The 13,684-nt window shown below is 38.2% G+C and overlaps 1 protein-coding gene across 1 annotated transcript in view; it reads right to left on the bottom strand.

Moving 5' to 3' along the window:
* Positions 1 to 13,684, bottom strand: part of PRKG1 (protein kinase cGMP-dependent 1) — an 837,202-nt gene that overhangs the window by 476,190 nt on the left and 347,328 nt on the right. The gene's annotated exons all lie outside the window — the stretch shown is intronic.

The raw sequence follows: 13,684 nt of genomic DNA, 5'->3' as shown, positions 1-13,684 counted from the left end.
GTTATTCAAGATCTTACATGCAGGCATGGCTAGAAAGGACTGCTTTCTATATACTGTTTTGAATTAAAATGATAAGATGACATGAACAATTCATTTTCAAAAAAATATGAGATCCATGTATTGTGTACACTGCTAATGATGAAGATTAAAGGTAAAGATTTATACTAATGTATATATTTTTTTATTTAGATCTGCCTATTTGTTATAAATACGGTTTCTTCACCCTTTGTTCTTTTTTAATTTATTAAAGGAAATCACTGTACCATTTTTGGTGGAAAATATCTAATTATGCCACACTGGAAGAGAATCTTGCAACAGATTCCAAGAAAGCATACAATCTTGAACATCACCAAGAAATCCAAAAAGCGATAACATTTCATTGACTATACAGTATTTATTTGTCTACATATGTATATATGTGAGTGAAGCTACAGTCATATATTCACTTTAATTATTTATTTAATCAGTCTTTTAATTACCTCCTCCTCTTCCTCTGCCCTTCCACTTTTTCTTATAGAGAATGATGCAGTTTGAAAGATGTTTTCTGGGAAGGACAGATATATCGTAATAGCACTTAGCTATAACACTTGGACTTATAACGAGCTTCACAGTGCTTTACAGTTCTCTCTAAGCAGTTTACAGAGTCAGCATATAGCCCCCAACAATCCGGGTCCATATTTTACCAACCTTGGAAGAATGGAAGGCTGAGTCAACCTTCAACTGGTCAGGATTGAACTCCTGACTGTGGGCAGAGTTTGGCTGCAATACTGTATTCTAACTATTGCGCTACCACGGGCTTAATAAAGGAGCATATAGCCTAAATTGGACTTGACTATAATGATGGTCAATTACTTCCAGCTACATATTTTACAGTTTCTTGTTTATTTTTAATATTAGATTAAATCACTCCTGTGGGAGCAAGAGTGAAGTTAGAGGGGTAGGGGACTGGATTTTGTTTACAAAGTTGAGAATCTTTTATGAGCCTTCTTAAAGCTTCAGAAAAAGAGATGTGGCACACTAATAATCTACAGTGAAATTCAGCAGACTTTATTGTATGCACTCTGGTTGAAATATGGTTTAAAGCTGACATACGGATTCATCTAAAACTTGCACTTGAACACTAGGTACAGCTAAAAAAACTGACTTTCAGAATATGATCAAAAGGCATCATGAAAAGGTGAGAAATCTCTTATAAACTGTAACCTTTGGAGTTATTGATTTCTCTAAAAAAAAATACTGTAGTCTACAATAGTAGATTTCTTCTTTACTGCTGCCTCTATTTCTTATGAACATTTGAAAGAACTTGCTATCAACTCTGACTACAGCTCCCTGCAGTTTAGTACTGTATAGTCACTGCCAAGAGCAATAATTATCCACAATCCAAAAGATTTCCACAATATCTGCCATGGTGTGATGCTGGCAACTTCTTCACACAAAGAATATGATCTACCACACAGCTAAACTTCTTTTCCAGTTGATAAATGGAAACGGCCGAGATGTATAAAATGCAATATGTGTCACAAATACACTAGATGTAGTGCCTGCGTGTAATTAAAGGCAAATGAATGTTACTCATAAATTAAACTCCGTGCATGCAATTAAAATCAACTAATGATAGCAATAAAAGTAACCTGAATGTTAATAAAACAAAGGAGATTGTTGTAGATTTTAAAAAGAGCCGGCATAGTCATACTCCACTCGGTATCAAGGATGCAGCTGTAGAGATGATCAAGAGTACTAAGTATCTGGTGGTGCAGATAACTAACAATCTGAATTGGTCTCTCCACACGTCACCCTTAGTGAAACGTGGAAATCAGTGTCTTTATTTCCTGTGTCAGATGAGGAGAGCACATCTTTCTCCTTCTATCCTGAGGCATGATTGAGAGGGCTTTTAACGAACTGCATCACTGTTTGGTTTGGTGATAGCAGTGCCTCAGATAGAAAGTCCATAAAGAGAGTGGTAAGGACAGCTGAGAAGATTATAGGAAGTGGCAACTTGCTTCCTTTATTCAGGATACTGCTTATAAGCGCTATAAGCATTATTAGAGACGCCACACACCCACTTTAGGGTCTGTTACTGTTACTCCCCTCTGGGAGGAGTTTTCGAAATATTTCTAGCAGGACTTCCTGATTCTGTAATAGTGTTGTTTCCTATGCCATCCATCTGGTAAACTCAGAAGATTCATTTTTCTCGCCATGTACATTTATACATCCGAAGTAGACTGTGTTGTTTCTGAGTCATATAATATATATGGGTATATGGAATATATGCGTATTTATTTATTTATTTGTTTGTTTGTTTGTTTGTTTGTTTGTTTGTCATGTTTATGTAGTATATATTGGAGATGCAATGAAATTTCATTTTAATGTATGCCAATTAGTGTACATTTAAAGTGACAATAAAGTTATTGTCTATGATCTAAGTCTAAGTCTAATGTGTCAAATATTTTGATCGCTAGTAGTTGAAATGCTATAGAGTCAGAGAAATTAAACTCAATTATAGTTCTGCATGTTTTTGATAGATTTTATATCTTTAAATACCCATTTGGAAATGCCATTATCAGAATTTTTGATAGCTGTGTGAAGATCAGAGGTGGGTTCCTACCAGTTTGCACCTATTCGGTAGAACCGGTTCATCAAATCTACCGAACCGGTTAGAAGCGGTTCCACCAGTGGACCCGGAAAGCAGGCCACACCTACAGAAGAGGTTCCAAACTTTTTTGAAACCCACCACTGGTCCTTGGATATGATTATTCTACACTATCATGCTCATATTTATAAACCTCAGTGCCTCTGTGAAAGGTAAGGATGACTACTGCGTTTGTGGTGCAATCAGAACATTGCCTGTGTTGAAGTTGTTTTAACGCAAACCAAAGATGCCTTTTAAAAAACAAGTTTACATCATATTCTTATGCCTGCCAGTGCTGCGTGTGAGGTAATTTAAGGTGGTTCTGACAAGTGTCGTCGGCATCTTCATATCCGGTCACATGGGCGGCAAGCCACTCCCACAAAGGAGGCCACACCCACAGAGTAGGTTCAAACAATTTTTGAAACCCACCACTGGTGAAGATGCACTATTCTCTTGCAACAAACATAGCAGAGTTTTCTTTTTTATTCCCAGTGATTTTCAAGGTAGATTTTATTTTTGTCCTTTAGGACAGACACTTACTCTTCCGAAACCATTTTTGTCTATCTGTACTCAGAGTTTATCAGCTGATAATTTCCCAGATAATGTGTATTTCTACACATCAGTGTTCAGACAGTAAAAACAATTAAGTTTATGAGCCTTTCTTTTGCTTGATTATTAGGATCCGGTTGCCCTCCTACAGATCAAAATTCTTTTTCTTTGATGCTTATGTCTTCCATCCTCCATAAAATTCCACTGTAGCATATTGTGGCAAACTCACAAAATGGCTGCCTTAAGGAATAAGCTTCCTTTTTTCTATAATGGATGAGACTGTTAGACCACAAAACAGACAGGAGAGGCTCTGTCAGCCTACATGAGAGGTTACTTAGGTATGTGCCCAAGTGAAATATTCATAAATACCTTGGTTCATTCCCATAATATGTTTGAACAAAATTGTAGCATTGCATCTCACAATGCTATTGTGGCATATATATTTCAATGCTATATCCAACTTTTTTCCTCTCTTCCTTTTCTTTCTTATCTATGCAGAACGCAGCCGTGCGAGCGATTGTGGGTGCACCTCGGTACACCCACGTTACACCTATCCTCCGTGAGCTGCACTGGTTACTGATCAGTCTCCGGATACGCTTCAAGGTGCTAGTCGTAACTTATAAAGCCCTTCATGGTATTGGATCTGGGTACTTGAGAGACCGCCTGCTGCCAATTACCTCCCAAAGACCCATTAGATCACACAGAGCAGGCCTCCTCCGGGTTCCGTCTACCAGCCAATGTCATCTGGCTACTACCCGGGGGAGGGCCTTCTCTGTGGCAGCTCCGGCCCTCTGGAATGAACTCCCCGCAGGGATTCGGACCCTCACCTCTCTCCAGGCCTTCCGAAAAGCCGTCAAAACCTGGCTTTGCCGGCAGGCCTGGGGGTGATGAGTTCCCTCCCCTCTCGACATGTATGGTTGTATGACTGTTGTCTACTTTTATTATTTGTATTTTGTCTTTTTATGTTCCCCTTTTTCCCCCTTGAATTGTTCGCTGCCCTGAGTCCTCCCGGAGAAGGACAGCATACAAATAATAAAATACAAATACAAATACAAATACAAAATCCACCTTTCTTAAAGGAAGAAAACAGTTGTAACATTTACTCAGCAATCTAATATCAGGAGTACCAAGTTGTTGACTGCAAAATAAATAAATAAATAAAAACCCTTCCTTGGGATAGGAAATAATATTCAGCACCTCTGTTCCTTTTCAGTGACCATCTGAGATTTGCTGCCCAGATTTGATAACTATAAAACCCTGTTAAGTCTTATCTATAGGTTATTGCTGATATATTACCATCTGCAATCCTTGAAGGAAAACAATTCCACATACAGAAGGACTCTGTGATGACGGAGCATTAAAAATTCTGCCCCTTGCTATTCTGCAGTGTCACCTATACACTGATAGTTGCAGATGCTCAATATGGAAATCCCTTAAAGAGAATCAAATCTAATTAAATATTTTACATTTTTAAGATAGTATTTTACTAAATGCATGGAAATTGATTACTGGCACTTGCAATCTTAATGAAGAATTTGATAACTTCTTATAAATCAATATGTTTAAATATTTTAAAGTCTTAAATATTAAAATGGCAGTATTATACTTAAATAGGTACTGTATGTATTAAGAAAGTATGTTAATGCTTAAGTATTGTATTAATTAAGCTTTTGGTGGGTATAATACTTTATTAAATAAGACAACTTTTGAGAATTATAATACGCAAAAAATATTTTAGTTCCTTGTTTCTTTTATGTGTTTTCCTTCCTATTGTTCCAATATTAGTATATACCTAGCATCAACCTAAATATTTTATAGAAAATTTCTTTACGTGTTATTTGGATTACATAATTTTAGAAGCAAAACAGTGCATTGGATGTTATGTTTTGAAATGGTGCCACCCCAAAATAACAATAATTCAAAATACTGAAAAGTATATTGCAAATGCGATAATGGGTCATTCATTCATTCATATGATTCAGAAAGCAAACAAGTCAAACAGATGGACAATTTAAACATGACTCTTGATAATGTAATAGTAATAAGAGTATCAACAGAAATTAAATATTGCATTTCTTGTGAATATTACGCTTAGAAAAGGTTGAAGATTCTCTTTTCATTGGTATGTTACACAAGTGCTTATTGCCAAAATGCATAATACATATTCAAAAAAACTGTTAAATGTAACAAACAAGTAAATTTCTCTTCTATGTCTATTGGTAAAGTCATAAATTTTAGCAATATTTAAAGATGTTTTGCAAGAATTTACTAGTTGCGAATGTTGACTGTCCTTTTTCTCCTAGTTGTTATTCTATTGTATCACAGAGGTATATATTCTACAAAATATATTAAGCTGGCTTTGCATATTATAACCACGTCTAAGTAGCTATGCTTCTCACGACAATCTATATTCAATGTCTTCATTAGAAAACTGGAAGTTAAACTGTGAGTATATGCAGTGCATTCATGTAAAAAATAATGTGATATAAAATAATAAACCTGATACTAAATTTAATTTAATTGGAAAAAAGTACTATCATGTTGAACATAACCTTCTGCAACATCTAAAGTTTACTTTCTTTCAAAGTAAAATTTTAAAACACTAGATTTTGTTCACCTGACAATAACGTTAAGGATAAACTCTTTCAGATTAGTTAACAAATCTTGTTAATTATTATTCTTTTCACTGGTTTGGTCAATATCTGACCCAATTCTAACCTTTAGTCTTAAAATGCAAAAATATAATATGTTTACATACATTCCAATGTAATATGAATCGTGACCCGACAAATGCGCGCACGACTAAAGCGTGCCGACAAAACCGCGGCACTAAAACCGCGACATCATCAACGCGCCAACAACAGCGCGCCGACAGAAGCGCAATTTAACTTAAGGTAAGGATTAGTTTTAGGGTTAGGTTTAGGGTTAGGGCTAGGTTTAGGGTTAGGGTTAAGTTTAGGGTTAGGTTTAGGGTTAGGGCTAAGTTTAGGGTTAGGGCTAGGTTTAGGGTTAGGGTTAAATTTAGGGTTAGGGTTAGGGTTAAGTTTAGGGTTAGGGTTAGGTTTACAGCGCGCTTCTGTCGGCGTGCTGTTGTCGGCGCGCTTCAGCGCTCATTCGTCAGCGCGGTTTAGATCTCACAGTTTTGTCACCACGGTTTAGTCGAGCACGCTTTTGTCGGTCGCCCTTTTGTCGGTGAACCAATATGAATATCAGTGGAATGTCTTTCCTTTTTTTTATACTTTATACCTTCTTATGTAATTTTATATTTTGCAAATCTGTAATAGAGTCTCTATTTTCCCTTTTTATTCTGATTTCATTTGTTAGTGTAATATTTTCTATGTTTATTGATTTGTTTGGTTTTCTTTAAAAAAAAACAAACACTTTTTTATAGCCCAAAGCCAAACTCCAGGCAACTTACAACCTACAAATAAAATAATATGTGAAGCAATATAAATAAAACCAGACTTTAAATTCTTACTAGGATGCTTCAGTTGGCCATTCAATTCCACACCACCATCAATCAAAGCATTTTTATCTGCATTTAGTTTGCTTTTAATTTACAAAAGGTAGAATAGTACACCTAGTCCGGGGATTCCCAACCTTTTCTTTTCTTTTTTCCAAAGAATTTTTTATATTTTTTTTATTCTCTTACATACCATTTTAAGTATACATTCACATAATTGTTATTCTTCTTTACAATTATCGTTTGTATACATTTATTAGTTCATTTAATAAGTTATAATGTACAGTTTGGGTTGCTTTATTTACCATCCTGTCCTCCTTTTGTAACACCTCCTTGTTTTCCCTTTCTTTTCTCCCTCCCTCCCTTCTATATGGGGCAGCCCTTGAAGAGTGTTCGGAGACTTCAGCTTGTCCAGAACGCAGCCGCGCGAGCGATTGTGGGTGCGCCTCGGTACACCCACGTTACACCTATCCTCCGCGAGCTGCACTGGCTGCTTATTGGTCTCCGGATACACTTCAAGGTGCTAGTCGTCACTTATAAAGCCCTACATGGTATTGGACCTGGGTACTTGAGAGACCACCTTCTGCCAATCACCCCCCCCCGAAGGAGTGAAAATGCGGGGGGGGGAACCACAAAATTATTTACACAATGGTAATCCACACCTCATTGCAAGAGGTAAAAAAGGAGAATAAAAAAAGCAGGAAAAAGATAAAAAATGAGTAGGTAAAAAATGACCCAAAGTAACCAAATGAACAAGAAAAAAAAAGGAATCTTTAGTATGAGTTGTCTGGGTTATCCAAATTTCTTTCCCTCCCCCCCCCATAGGAAAAAGGGGAAAGGCACACTAACAGAAAGACATTCTCAGCAGCCCATTATAATGTAGCCAGGGAAGGCAAAGCAATGTTTACACAGCTGGTCTTATTTCTTTCTTCTAGAAGACTTTTATCAGTTCGTTGTTTTCCACAATGGTTCAAGGCCAACTCTTCTTAAGCAGCTTTTATGGGCACCATTTACTACTAGGCAGCAATGCAGACAATTAATTCAACATATTTTCTTTTAAGTTCCTGGCTTCAAAAGCAAATTACAGCGATTCTCGAAAGTTAGCAAGAAAATCAAAGGTATAGAGTGAAAGTTAAACACCGAGAGCTTCTGATTTGCTTTCTAACATCCTTAAGCAGTTCTCAAGATCTATCACTTCCTTTCTTCTATCTATCGGCTCCATCCGTTCGCTGCTGGCCCGAGGGAGGGAGAGCTTTGTAACGTCCGCGCACCGCCTTTCTTCTGCCACTCTCTCTTTAAAAACCTTTAACTGGAGGTTTAAAAGTTAATTTGCAGGAAAGTTGCACCTTCCAGCACTCTTATTATCTCACCCAGATGTTCATCACATTGATTCCTGTGCTCTGACTGGCCTTCCAGCTGTGGTAGCTCGCGTTGGCTGCCTTTCCTACTTTGGGTCCGAAGGCAAACGCAGGTGTTTTAGGGGAGTTGCAGGTTCCCCAACCACACCTACTTGTGCTTCACTGTCCCCCCCAGGACAGCTTTGGTAGGGTTAAAAATAAACCCTTCCCCGGTACAGCAGGAATCTGACGGTTCAGAGAGCCCTCCGGAGAACACGTCCTGTTGCTGGGATTAAGGCCACACCTCCGCCAATTCCCAATCTTTTCTGTACCCCATATCCCCAGAATGCTCCTGATATATTCTCGCACACCTTACAAAAGTAAATAATTATATGCATATAATTATAAATATAAACTATAATTTTGAAACTTCTAAACCCAAGTTTTCGCGCCTCCTAGAATATCGTCTCGCACCCCCGGTTGGGAACCTTTGACCTGGTCTAAGCATCTTTGAGGTCACCCAAATATTTTTTTTTTAATTTTCCTTTTCAGGAAGCCACATTTTCTGACTTAAGTTTTTCCCTAGAATTTTCAACAGTATTATTTCTCAACCTCTCTCTGTGTCTCTCTCATTCATATTCCCAAATGCTGCTAGTCTTTTGCCTTGTGCCTCCAGGCAGCCACTTACATATTTTGAGAGGCACAGCTTCCCTGTTGCCTTTATATATTTTTAATCCTTTTTGCCCCTCTAGACTTCACAAGAGTGTATCTCAGCTTTGCGTACCTTCAAGACTATAGCTCTGGGCCCCAAATTCAGGAATTGTTGTCCTTTCAAAGTTTTATACCTTAAAGAGTTTGGGCATCATTAAAGTTTTCATAACTGAATTCACTGCTTATCAATATGCCAGGTATGTAAAAGTTTCAAAACTTCACTAAGGTTTGGATTACCTTTTAAGTATCACTCATGGACAAACGCTAAAAAATAAAGAGTGAAAGACATTTCATAAAGGGAGCCTAGAAATATATTCATGGCATTGCTCTCAGCTCTTCTAGCAGAACTAGAAAACCTATCAGGAATGTTTTTAGAGTATACTATGCAATAATAGAAATAGCACTTATATATCACTTCACAGTGCTTTACATCCTCTTTAAGCGGTTTACAGAGTCAGCCTATTGCACCCAACAATCCGGGTCTTCATTTTACCAACAGGGGAAGGATGGAAAGCTGAGACAACCTTGAGCCAGTCAGAATTGAACTGCCAAACTGCAGTCACTCTGCAGAATTAATCTCAATACTGCATTCTAACCACTGTGCCATGACGGCTCCAATACATATTTCTCCTTGCATTGTCATTTTAAATTGGGACCATATCTAAATATATAATATCCAAAGCTTACATGGAGCGATCTTGCTTAAAAAATTTTTTTCCCCATTTACTTTATTGGCCAATGAGTATTTCAAAAAGCCTTTTACAACACAAATAAATTATGTATTAACTGGAATTACAATACCATTTTCTTTTGATCATAATCTATGTTCTTTGAAATTCCCACGATTTTAAATGCAGTCAATGTGCTATATTTTTTGCAAATCTTGCTCAGCACCAAATTTATTCTTTCTGGCAGGGATCTCCTTCCCTAAACAGAACTGACTGTGGGCGGAGATTCATTCTGTGAGCTTGTTAATAAGTTTGTTAATTCCATCGACAGACACATTGACCTTCAACCAGCTTACCAACCCCTCAGCATTCAAATCAACCAGCGATTGCACTGACCTTCAACCAACCCCCACACACACCCACAGCACTTTATTGCCCAGTAACCTCATTTGACCTGATGTCCCCATCACAAGACCTATTACAAGACCCTCACTTGATACACTCACACCTGATCCATCACAAGATCTACTGAACACACAAAGCCTGAGCCGAGGTGGCGCAGTGGTTAGAGTGCTGTACTGCAGCCACTTCAGCTGACTGTTATCTGCAGTTCAGCGGTTCAAATCTCACTGGCTCAAGGTTGACTCAGCCTTCCATCCTTCCGAGGTGGGTAAAATGAGGACCCAAACTGTGGGGGCGATATGCTGACTCTGTAAACCGCTTAGAGAGGGCTGAAAGCCCTATGAAGCGGTATATAAGTCTAACTGCTATTCCTATTGCCTTTATAAGCAGAAGAACACAGACACAGACATCCTCTAAACTCTGCTGAAGATGTTACCTAGCATGGTAACGAGACATTTAGAAACCAACCTACAAGCTTGGAGAATGAACCTATACCCGAGCTACAGATATTCACCACTATTACAATAGCAATAGCAGTTAGACTTATATACCGCTTCATAGGGCTTTCAGCCCTCTCTAAGCGGTTTACAGAGTCAGCATATCGCCCCCACAGTCTGAGTCCTCATTTTACCCAGCTCAGAAGGATGAAAGGCTGAGTCAACCTTGAGCCGGTGAGATTTGAACCGCCGAACTGCAGATAACAGTCAGCTGAAGTGGCCTGCAGTACAGCACTCTAACTACTGCGCCACCTCGGCTCTTCTACAAAGTATTGACTGTTATTGGACTCAAGTAATTTAGACTGCTGGAACTGGGAGGTTGGAGAGATGAGAAAGCAGTGTGTCAATATGACATGGAAATGATCGGGGGTGGTTTGTAGATATGTGCACATAAAATTTTATACTAGTCTATAGTCCGAAGAGATAAATTCCAGAAACACAGAGGAAGCCCCAATAAGCCATGGCATTCAGTTTTAGAACAAATTCTGGATAGGGCAGCATTATCTCAAACAGAGGTGATGCAGATGTTAAGTCCCCTTGGGCTCTCAACTCTGGCTTGGAGACCAATTGCAGTCATAGCCAGGAAGTTTTTGCACAAAAACTAATAAAATTATTCTAGCCACAATCATAGATTTGAAAAGAAACATTTTCTGGTTTATTTTATTTGTGACAGCTGGGCATTATGCCTCGAGCACATATTCTTCTATAGCTATTGTAAAAGATTCAGCTCCCTAAGGAGCTCACCTTACAACCATAATTGATCCAAAAATTTCTATTGTTAAGTGAGACATTTGTTAAGTGAGTTTTCTCCCATTTTACGATGTAAAATTAAGTGAATGTGACTTCCCCATTGACTTTGCTTGTCAGGTCACAAAAGGTGATCACATAGCAATAGCAATAGCAGTTAGACTTATATACCGCTTCATAGGGCTTTCAGCCCTCTCTAAGCGGTTTACAGAGTCAGCATATCGCCTCCACAGTCTGGGTCCTCATTTCACCCACCTCGGAAGGATGGAAGGCTGAGTCAACCTTGAGCCGGTGAGATTAGAACCGCTGAACTGCAGATAACAGTCAGCTGAAGTGGCCTGCAATACTGCACCCTAACCACTGCACCACCTCGGCTACTTTGGACACAGCAATGGTCATAAATATGAACCAGTTGACAAGAATATGAATTTGGATCACATGATCATGGGGATATTACAAAGGCCTTAATTGTGAAAAAATGGTCTTAAGTCACATTTTTCAGAGACTAAACGAATTGTTGTAAGTTGAGAATGACCTGAACTGACAGGTATAGTGAGAATGCTCACATTAGATCTGAAGCTCATATGCCTGCTCTAAACCCAAATATTGCACATAACTTTATTATTCATTTTACTCCATGTTTTAAAAACCCAATGGAGCATGAGTAGCTGAGAAGAATCTACATGATCTGTACAACATAATTACTTCTACTCAGGCAAAGAAATTGAAGCAAGGTATCTTGGCTTGCAATTCAGAGAGATTTAAGTGCATGAATGAATTTGATGACACCTTAAACTGATCTAAATAAAACATAATCATTTATCAGAAAAAACAGAGTTTTCTAATGTAGCAGTGCAGTATTGAGTGCTTCTATTCTAATTTACAACTAGCTGGATAGAGGCCGTGCATAATTTGTTTGCAACCAATATTCACGCTTAGCTCCAAAATCATGATTTGTGGAAAGGACACAAGTGATGAGTCTATTGTCTTCAGCATGTATGTACGTACCAGAGGTGGGTTCCTACCAGTTCGCACCTATTCGGTAGAACTGGTTCGTCAAATCTACCGAACCGGTTAGAAGAGGTTCCACCAGTGGACCCGGAAAGCAGGCCACACCTACAGAAGAGGTTCCAAAATTTTTTGAAACCCACCACTGGTCCTTGGATATGATTATTCTACACTATCATGCTCCTATGTATAAAACTCAGTGCCTCTGTGAAAGGTAAGGATGACTCCTGCGTTTGTGGTGCAATCAGAACATTGCGTGTGTTGAAGTTGTTTTAACGCAAACCAAAGATGCCTTTTAAAAAACAAGTTTGCATCCTATTCTTATGCATGCCAGTGCTGTGTGTGAGGTAATTTAAGGTGGTTCTGACAAGTGTCGTCGGCATCTTCATATCCGGTCACATGGGCAGCAAGCCACTCCCACAAAGGAGGCCACACCCACAGAGTAGGTTCGAACAATTTTTGAAACCCACCACTGGTACGTACGTACGTACGTATGTATGTATGTATATCAAGGACCCTAACATATAATAGAAATAAAAATAAATCCATTCAGCGTACATTAGATGCATTAAAATAACGAACATGATTTGAACTGATCTCAGTAACTTAATGGACACATCCCTATAGTTTTGGGGATTATCAATCTTTTGAGAACTTTTGAGCTCTCAATCTAATTGGTGCTACTCTTCTATATAAGTGCTAATTAGTAGAAGCATCTGAAGGATCCTATTATTTTCATTAAAGTGATGGAAAAGGCTGTCACCATCTAAGGTCTGCACTTTCCATATGCGTGTGCAAAGTCACATTATAAGGACAAAACTGCTTAAGATCGCACTGGAATGACACAATGTTAATTTCACCATATGCCTTTCCATACGTCTCCTACATTAATCAGATGCAACCTTCCTAGATTTTTGAAATCAGCTGAGAGCTAGGAGATGCTATAAAAATAATGAGCATATATTATCAGAATATCTTTAGCTAACTTTCTCTTAAAATAACCAGACTTTGTTAGCCAGTTTCTTAAAAGTTAAACAATCGATGAACTTCTAGATTCCTTGCATCTGCTAATCTGAAATGGGAGGCAATATTTGTAGCAATCCTTTCTCTGACGGGATATGTTCAGATTTTAAATCTGGATGAGAAGCGAGAGGGATACCACTCATAAACCAGGGAGGAATACATAGATAGGAAATGATATTTAATTCGTGTTGGGTCTGCTTTAATGCCAAAGGCATTAAATTAATAAACAAGTACCCTGAAAAAATTGACACAGCTTCCAAATCCAAGCAGAATTCTAATCTACCTATTTAGGTTCCTCTAAATTAAAATTACCTCGAGAGGTTTTTACTTTCATAAAGCTCTATTAACTATAAAGAGCAATGGTGAAAGTTAGAAACAAGCCATTAGGTTATTATTCGCTATTACAAGAATTACATGGAGATTGACGTTCTTGGAATCAAGCTAATTTGTTTTTCTTTCCTCTATTGGGGGAAAATGACCATTTAATTATTGGGAGGAGAAAATGTGCCTCATAAAAAATGAGACACCGTCATGATAACACCGTTTCATTTATAGCCCAATTTACTGGAGAAACCAAAGGGCCATGCAGCTAAATATGTTACTTATTTTTTAATTGGTTGATCTCAATATGCGGAATGTATCCTGATACA

The sequence above is a fragment of the Thamnophis sirtalis genome, unplaced genomic scaffold, assembly GCF_051295495.1.
Source record: "Thamnophis sirtalis isolate CommonGarterSnake01/CBP01778 unplaced genomic scaffold, rThaSir2_p1.2 scaffold_15, whole genome shotgun sequence".
In the NCBI taxonomy this organism is placed as follows: Eukaryota; Metazoa; Chordata; class Lepidosauria; order Squamata; family Natricidae; genus Thamnophis; species Thamnophis sirtalis.
Note: the sequence above shows the minus strand (reverse complement) of the source record. Positions and strands in the feature narration are given on the sequence as shown.